Source organism: Procambarus clarkii, chromosome 70 (assembly GCF_040958095.1).
Source record: "Procambarus clarkii isolate CNS0578487 chromosome 70, FALCON_Pclarkii_2.0, whole genome shotgun sequence".
NCBI classification, from domain to species: domain Eukaryota; kingdom Metazoa; phylum Arthropoda; class Malacostraca; order Decapoda; family Cambaridae; genus Procambarus; species Procambarus clarkii.
In genome coordinates, this window is record NC_091219.1 from 14,238,758 (window position 1) to 14,247,115 (window position 8,358).

The following is an 8,358-nucleotide window of genomic DNA, read 5'->3' on the forward strand; positions in this document are numbered from 1 at the left end:
TCTTTAAGCACCCTAGCAAACACTTCATCCGGCCCTGGGGATTTGTTTGGTTTGAGTTTTACTATTTGTTTAAGAACATCCTCCCTGGTAACTGCTAAACTCGTCAACCTGTCCTCGTCCCCACCCACATAGACTTGTTCGGCTGAAGGCATATTGTTAAGTTCCTCTTTAGTAAATACAGATACAAAATATTTATTAAAAATACTACTCATCTCTTCATCACTATCTGTTATTTGACCTGTCTCAGTTTTTTAATCGAGGGATCCCACCTCCACCACGTTACGCGGCAATTTGTTCCACAAATCAACAACCCTGTTACCGAACCAGTACTTACCCAAGTCTTTCCTAAATCTAAACTTATCCAATTTATACCCTTGTTTCGTGTTCTGTCTTGTGTTGATATTTTTAATACCCTATTAATATCCCCCATGTTATGTCCATTCATCCACTTGTAAACCATATGTATATATCATGTCACCCCTAACTCTTCGCCTTTCCAGCGAATGCAACTTAAGCTTTGTTAGCTTAAGTTGGTAACAAAGTTCATGTCTCGCTCCAAGACCGGCCCACACCCAATACCCAAGACTTTGCAATCTATTTGAGCTGCCTCGTATGGACCAATAGGCCTTCTGCAGTTACCTTTGTTCTTATGTTCTAAAGCTTAAGTTGCATTCACTGGAATGGCGAAGAGTTAGGGGTGACATGATAGAGGTTTACAAGTGGATGAATGGACATAACAAAGGGGATATTAGTAGGGTATTAAAAGTATCAAAACAAGACAGAACACGAAACAATGGGTATAAATTGAATAAGTTTAGATTTAGGAAAGACTTGGGTAAATACTGGTTCAGCAACAGGGTTGTTGATTTGTGGAACCAATTGCTGCGTAACGTGGGGAAGGTGGGGTCCCTCGAATGTTTCAAACGCGGGTTGGACAAGTATATGAGTGGGATTTGTTGGTTATAGATAGGAGCTGCCTCGTATGGGCCAAAAGGCCTTCTGCAGTTACCTTTGTTCTTATGTACATTCATCCACGTTTCGGTAAGTGCAATAATATTTATTTTTTCTGTGTAGACATGAGCATTTAATTCGTTAAGTTTATTTATTAGACTTCTACTGTTAGTGTAATATACCCTAAGTGAATTGTTATTTTGAGGCCCTTCTCTTTCCCTGATCATTTTGCCAATTCCTTTCTCCCACAAACACATACTTTTATTACCTCATTCCTCCAAATTAATTCCCATACCACTATCAACTAACAGTTTAAACCCAAACAAACACCTCTAACCACTGGTCCCAACGAGTTCGCAACAGCAACAACCCCAGACCTCGTTAGATGCACCCCATCCCGAGCATACATTTCATTTCTTCCATAGAAGTGTTCCCAGTTGTTGGATCTCACGTCACCTCCTCATAGCGAGCTATATAATAACTTTCCCGCAAGAGAGTTGATCAGTTATTCATTTGAATTTGGTTGTGCGTTGAAATATCTTATTTTCATAAGAGAAACTTGCCAAATGGAGGACAACAGTGTTTTCTTTCTTTCCGAGACAATGGATGATACTCCTTTTCATTTTATAATTCATTTTCAAGGTCTTCCACAATCGATCTATGAAGACGTAAGGAAGCTGAGTGAAGGATTTTCTGCGAAGCAATTTTTGAAATTCATTTTCAAGTCAAGAGACAGTCTTAAAGTCTATCATGATGACAGTGTAAGTCAATTGTACCCTAGCTATTTTCAGCTTGGAGTATTTTGTGCATTAACTCTTTCCTCGCGTACGCCGTCGGTCAGGATAACAGAGCAATGGGAAAATGTCCTTTGGGAAATTGTAGACCTAGCACTGTATTGGAGGGATGAAATAAAAAAGGACCTAATGTCATGGGTAATGTACCAGGCTACATTAAAAGTATTTGAGTATACTACTAATACCTTGAAATCCTGGATACTTAAAATATTCTCAGACCCGGAATTGTGCCCTAACCCGTACCTACGCCTACAAATGCTTCATTTAATCGGCATTTGGTCATTGTCTGTTTTGAAGGATGAGACTTCGGGAATGCAAGCAGCTGCCGGGCTGGTGGCCAATAGAAATTATATGAATATCGTTTATCTTATGCCTGATTTAAAATATATAAATTTATTTACATATCTCGGATATTTTTTAAGGAGCCTTGATTTCAATGGATACCTCGCTACTATTGCTGCTGCAGCCGTAGAGCAGTTAAGGAGAATTAATGTTGGACCAGAGTTATCATTACTCTTCAACATAGTGCAGGTCTTTAGTCAAATGGCATTGCATTCCGTAGTTATAAAGAAACAGAAACGTTTAATTTTATTAGAGAACGCGTGGTATTTGTATAGTTTTGTTTTGAATGATTTACAGACCACCAGGGAAGCTTATGGAGCTCATGGCCTGGCTAAGGTCGCTGCAGATACTTTACTAACGATTACGTCTTGTATTCTTAAAATTGGCTCGACGTTACCAGATAAGAATGAAAGCAGATTCACGAGACTTATGATCAACTTAAATTTATTTTACAAAACAATATCAGGAAACGAAGCCATGCGGAGATCAATTTATCAGGTTCTGCGACTTGACCACCCCGAGTATCTGTCTTTCCTTGTCAAGAAGGCAGAAGATTCCGGCATTGTCTTTCATCATTTCCTAGATGATGAAAAACTTAGATGTCAGAAATCATCAGATGTGGTCCCGGAAGAGTTTAGAGACAGCGTGACGCAGACGTTAATGGAAGCACCGGTACTGCTGCACTCGTCCAAGATGGTGATAGACGAGTCGACGTTGCTTCGCCTGCTGCTGGAGTCCCAGCCGGACCCCTTCACAAGGCTCCCATTGGATGATGGCTCCTATAGTCGCCTTCCCGAACTCCAGGCAGACATTCTTGTATGGAAGAAAAGTTATGGAATAATTTAATTGATGAAGAAATTGTTCAATTGTTGTTCAAGAAAATTGAACAATTTGATTGAAAATTGAACGAAATTGTTCAAGACGCCGATACCTGCTTTTGCAGCTTGATTCGGCCATGGTAATGAAGTTTACTGAATTTACGCCTTTGCAAGAAATTTGTCGTTTATTTTTCAACACATTCAAGTTTTGTCACTTATATTTGCATATGCTGTTTAATTTTCTCTTAATAAAATAAATGAAAGCGACAGTTTATTTGCAGCCTATTTTCACCTATTTAACACAAAATTTATGTCGAATAGTAATGAAAATATCTTCCAGAATTATTAAGAAAATTTGGATTCTGAGAACGATATACTGGGAATTATCCCTGCTTGAATCAATAATTACTAATTCTTATCATTGTGTTGCTTAAAAGTTATTAAACTAGATATACCTGTAGTATCTTACTATCTACATAGTAAAATATGTAGTCCATCATTGCAATATGGAAGTTGTAGTTAAGGACCTGGTGACTCTAGTGGGAGCCCTGAGGACAGAGTTGGACTTTCTGCGGGAGGAGGTGCGTCAGCTGAAAGAACAACGAGAAGTAACGAAGGAGGAGACCAGCAGTAAAGGGACCTCGTCTTGGAGAGTTGTGAAAGACAGGGGCCTTAAGAAGACTTTGATAAAGCCGCCTTCAAACGCCATAGCAACTTCTAATTCATTTGACGTTTTGGAGGACGAGTGCTTTGGAGAGACTGTGGATCGCGCAAAAGGGAAAGCAACGAAGAGAAAGGAAGCGCAGGCCCCTCAGAAAGTAAAGGAAGTACCTAAGCAAACATTAGTTGTGGGAGATTCCCAGATAAGGTATTTAGATAGAACGTTTTGTGCTAGAGATAGGGGGAACAGGTTAAGGGTTTGCTATCCCGGAGCTGGCATTGGTGATATTATAAACAACATGAATGATATTATGGCTGGTAATGGGAACAATCCCATTATTTGCATTAGCGTGGGAGGAAATGATGTTGGTCGAGTTAGGATGTAAGGAACTGATTCAGAGGTATAAAACAGCCATAGAGTTAGTTAGGAGCAAGGGAGGAATCCCGATCATATGTGGCATTCTTCCAAGAAAGGGAGTGGGAAATGAATGGATATCGAGGGCACTTGGTGTCAATTGCCGGCTGGAAAGATATTGCAAATCAAATGCAATATCTTTCATAGACAACTGGGAACACTTCTATGGAAGAAATGAAATGTATGCTCGTGATGGGGTGCATCTATCGAGAGCTGGGGTTGTTGCTGTTGCGAACTCGTTAGAAGAAGTGGTTAGAGGTGTTTGTTTGGGTTTAAACTGTTAGTAGATAGAGGTATGGGAATTGATTTGGAGGAAGGAGGTAATAAAAGTATGTGTTTGTGGGAGAAAGGAATTGGCAAAACGATCAGGGAAAGAGAAGGTCCGCAAAATAACAATTCACTTAGGGTATATTACACTAACAGTAGAAGTCTAAGAAATAAAATTAACGAATTAAATGCTCTTGTCTGCACAGAAAAAATAGATATTATTGCACTTACCGAAACGTGGATGAATGTAGAAAATAGAGAACTATTAGCTGAATATCAAATATATGGATTTAAACTATTTCACACAGATAGATATATTAGACGAGGAGGTGGAGTAGCCATATATGTTAGGGACAATTTGAAATGTAGTCTCAAAGAGGGAATCAAAACAGAGCCACACACAGAAACTATTTGGATTGAATTAAACGAAAAAGCTAATAATATTATAATAGGAGTAATATATAGGCCACCAAATTTAGACAGAATGGAAGCAAAGCATCTATGGGATGAAATATCTAGAGCATCTAGATCTAACAGTATTTATGTCATGGGTGACTTTAATTTTAGCGGAATAAACTGGTTGAACAAAACAGGGAATAGTGAAGCAGAAGATTTTCTAGAATTAATTGACGATTGCTTTCTTACGCAACACATTAAGGAACCAACACGGGAAAATAATATTTTAGATTTAGTGTTAACTAACAGGGAAACGCAAATTAATGACATCGAAATAGGGAGTGAGCTAGGGAGCAGTGATCACAAAGAAATCAGATTTAGCATAGAATGGAATAGACCAGTAGGAGAAAATTCTGTTAAAGTGCCAGATTTTCGAAAAGCTGATTTTAATAGCCTAAGAAATTTTTTGGGTCAAATTGATTGGAAAGTCTTGGGTATGGGGTGTGGGCCGGTCTTGGAGCGAGACATGTGGGAACCGACCTGTGAGATTTATATTTATTTAATTTATATGAATTTATATTTACGTTAATTTATATACTTCGATAGCAATTTGTATAATGATAAGTGGACTGTATTTCTGCAATAATCTCTTAATCTCACAAATCGATCCTCTACACATTAGGGGGGGTTATTAAATTAATATATATGCAGCCAATCAAACTACAGTAACTACATACATTGAAGAGGTTCCTTATCTTATAGTACAGCAGGTTAGTCCACCAGGTATAACTAGGGTGTAGACACCAAATTATCCTCTTTGAGGTAGCTTCCATATCACCCAGTAACTGGTGCACAAATCTTGCTTCCTCGTCTTGACCTGTCAAAAGTGCGCTAGCTGTGAAGCCAGAATCCTATATATGACAAGTATTTCAGAGAAAACTGTACATGGAACATGAAGACCTGGCTTAATTACCTTTAGTTTGAGGCTTCCACGTGATCTAACCGGATCACCCTATATCCTGACATTAATGGCCATAAATGAATGATAAACGGGTTTCGGAAAGAACACTTAACTTGAATTGTAGACATCGTGTTGGAGATGGTACCTTTGGTTTCCATAACACTACATCCAAGTAAAATTAACAGGAGCCGAATTTGCTCCCGTGTGAGCCTCTGGTCTCAATATAAACAATGGCTGTTTAACACTCCATACTATTGACGTTACTGGCCGACATTGTCCAGAATGATAGGAGCCGAATTTGCTCCACACGTCTCGGAGGTGACACAACAATGGCTGTTTAACACTCCATTCTATTGACGTTACTGGCCGACATTGTCCAGATATGATAGGAGCTAAATTTGCTCCACACGTCTCGGAGGTGACACAACAATGGCTGCCCTCCTTCCCCACTGACCCTGGCCTACTTGTCCAGATGTCAATAAGTGATAGAAGGGTCACATTTACTCTACTTTAATATTGATAATTAAGTTAATTTATATGAGATGTTTTATGATGGTAAAGTCCAAAGACTAATGTATTTAAGAATAATTCCCAGCAGAATAGCTGGTGAATTATAATAGTATGTGGTGATGATATCCCGTTTTCTATAGACGGTAATTCCACTACAAGTTACGTTTTCTATGGGTAACTTGTTTATACAACACAGCTATTATCTGTATGATTATTAAATGGTGTCGGATTTTCCGACAAGACATGAACCCAGCGATAGGTGACTTAAATGGGGATTTCGATGTGGATTCAATATATAACTTATTTAAGAATATTCTAAACAAAGCACAGGAACGTAGTATACCATACAAATTGAATAGATCGAAAACTAATGACCCAAAGTGGATAACAAAGAATTTGAAGAACCTTATAGGTAAAAAGAGAGCTTGGTACAAAAGGATTAAAAATGGGGAGGTCACTTTAGAACAGGAATTCGTACAACTGGTTAGAAATGTTAAAAAAGAGATAAGGAAAGCAAAAAGAAACTATGAAGTTCGCATAGCAGGGCAAGCAAAGACAAATCCTAAAGGGTTTTTTCAGTTATATCGTACTAAGACTAGGGAAAGGATAGGTCCATTAAAAACTGAGACAGGTCAAATAACAGATAGTGATGAAGAGATGAGTAGTATTTTTAATAAATATTTTGTATCTGTATTTACTAAAGAGGAACTTAACAATATGCCTTCAGCCGAACAAGTCTATGTGGGTGGGGACGAGGACAGGTTGACGAGTTTAGCAGTTACCAGGGAGGATGTTCTTAAACAAATAGTAAAACTCAAACCAAACAAATCCCCAGGGCCGGATGAAGTGTTTGCCAGGGTGCTTAAAGAATGCAAAGAGGAGCTTTGTGACCCACTGTCAACCATATTTAATAAATCAATAGAGTCAGGCAGAGTGCCAGAGTTTTGGAAAGTTGCTAATGTGATACCAGTTTTTAAGAAAGGAGATAGATCACTTGCGTCTAACTATCGACCAATTAGCCTAACGTCTATTGTGGGAAAGTTACTCGAATCTATAATAGCAAATAAAATTCGTCTTCATCTTGAAAAACATAAATTAATAATTGAGTCGCAACATGGTTTTATAAATGGCCGTTCATGTTTAACAAATTTGTTATCTTTTTATTCTAGCATTGTTGAGGCAGTTGATAGTGGTAAGGATTGCGATGTTGTATACCTTGACTTTAGCAAAGCTTTTGATACAGTGCCACATGAAAGACTGATTAAAAAGATAGAGTCTCATGGTATTGGGGGTGCTATATTAAGCTGGATTAGGGCATGGCTATACCAAAGGAAACAGAGAGTTAGTATAAATGGAATCAAGTCAGAGTGGGAAAATGTTGTAAGTGGAGTGCCTCAAGGCTCTGTCCTGGGACCTCTGCTGTATATAATATATATAAATGATTTAGATTCAGGTTTGAGTAGCAACATTTGCAAATTTGCCGATGATACGAAAATCGGTAGGGAAATTAATTCGGAGGAGGACTCACTATCACTTCAAGTTGATCTAGATAGGGTTTTGAAATGGTCAAAGGATTGGCAGATGCAGTTTAATGCTGATAAATGTAAAGTTCTGAGGTTAGGTAATGATGATAGAGTTACAAGATACGAGCTAGATGGTGTTGTGATTGCGAAGTCGGATTGCGAAAGGGATCTGGGAGTTATGATTAGTAAGAATTTAAAACAAAAGGATCAATGCATAAATGTTCGTAATAAGGCAAATCGGACACTTGGATTTATTAATCGCAGCGTTAGTAACAAGACACCTGGTGTGGTTCTCAAGCTATATCTTGCTCTAGTTAGGCCCCATTTAGATTATGCAGTTCAGTTTTGGTCGCCATATTATAGAATGGATATAAATTCACTTGAACGTGTCCAGCGTAGGATGACTAAGTTAATTCCCCAAATTAGAAATCTTTCATATGAAGAAAGATTAACAAAGCTTAAGGTGCATTCACTGGAAAGGCGAAGAGTTAGGGGTGACATGATAGAGGTTTACAAGTGGATGAATGGACATAACCGGGGGGATATTAATAGGGTATTAAAAGTATCAACACAGGACAGAACACGAAACAATGGGTATAAATTGGATAAGTTTAGATTTAGGAAAGACTTGGGTAAATACTGGTTCAGTAACAGGGTTGTTGATTTGTGGAACCAATTGCCGCGTAACATTGTGGAGGTGGGGTCCCTCGATTGTTTCAAG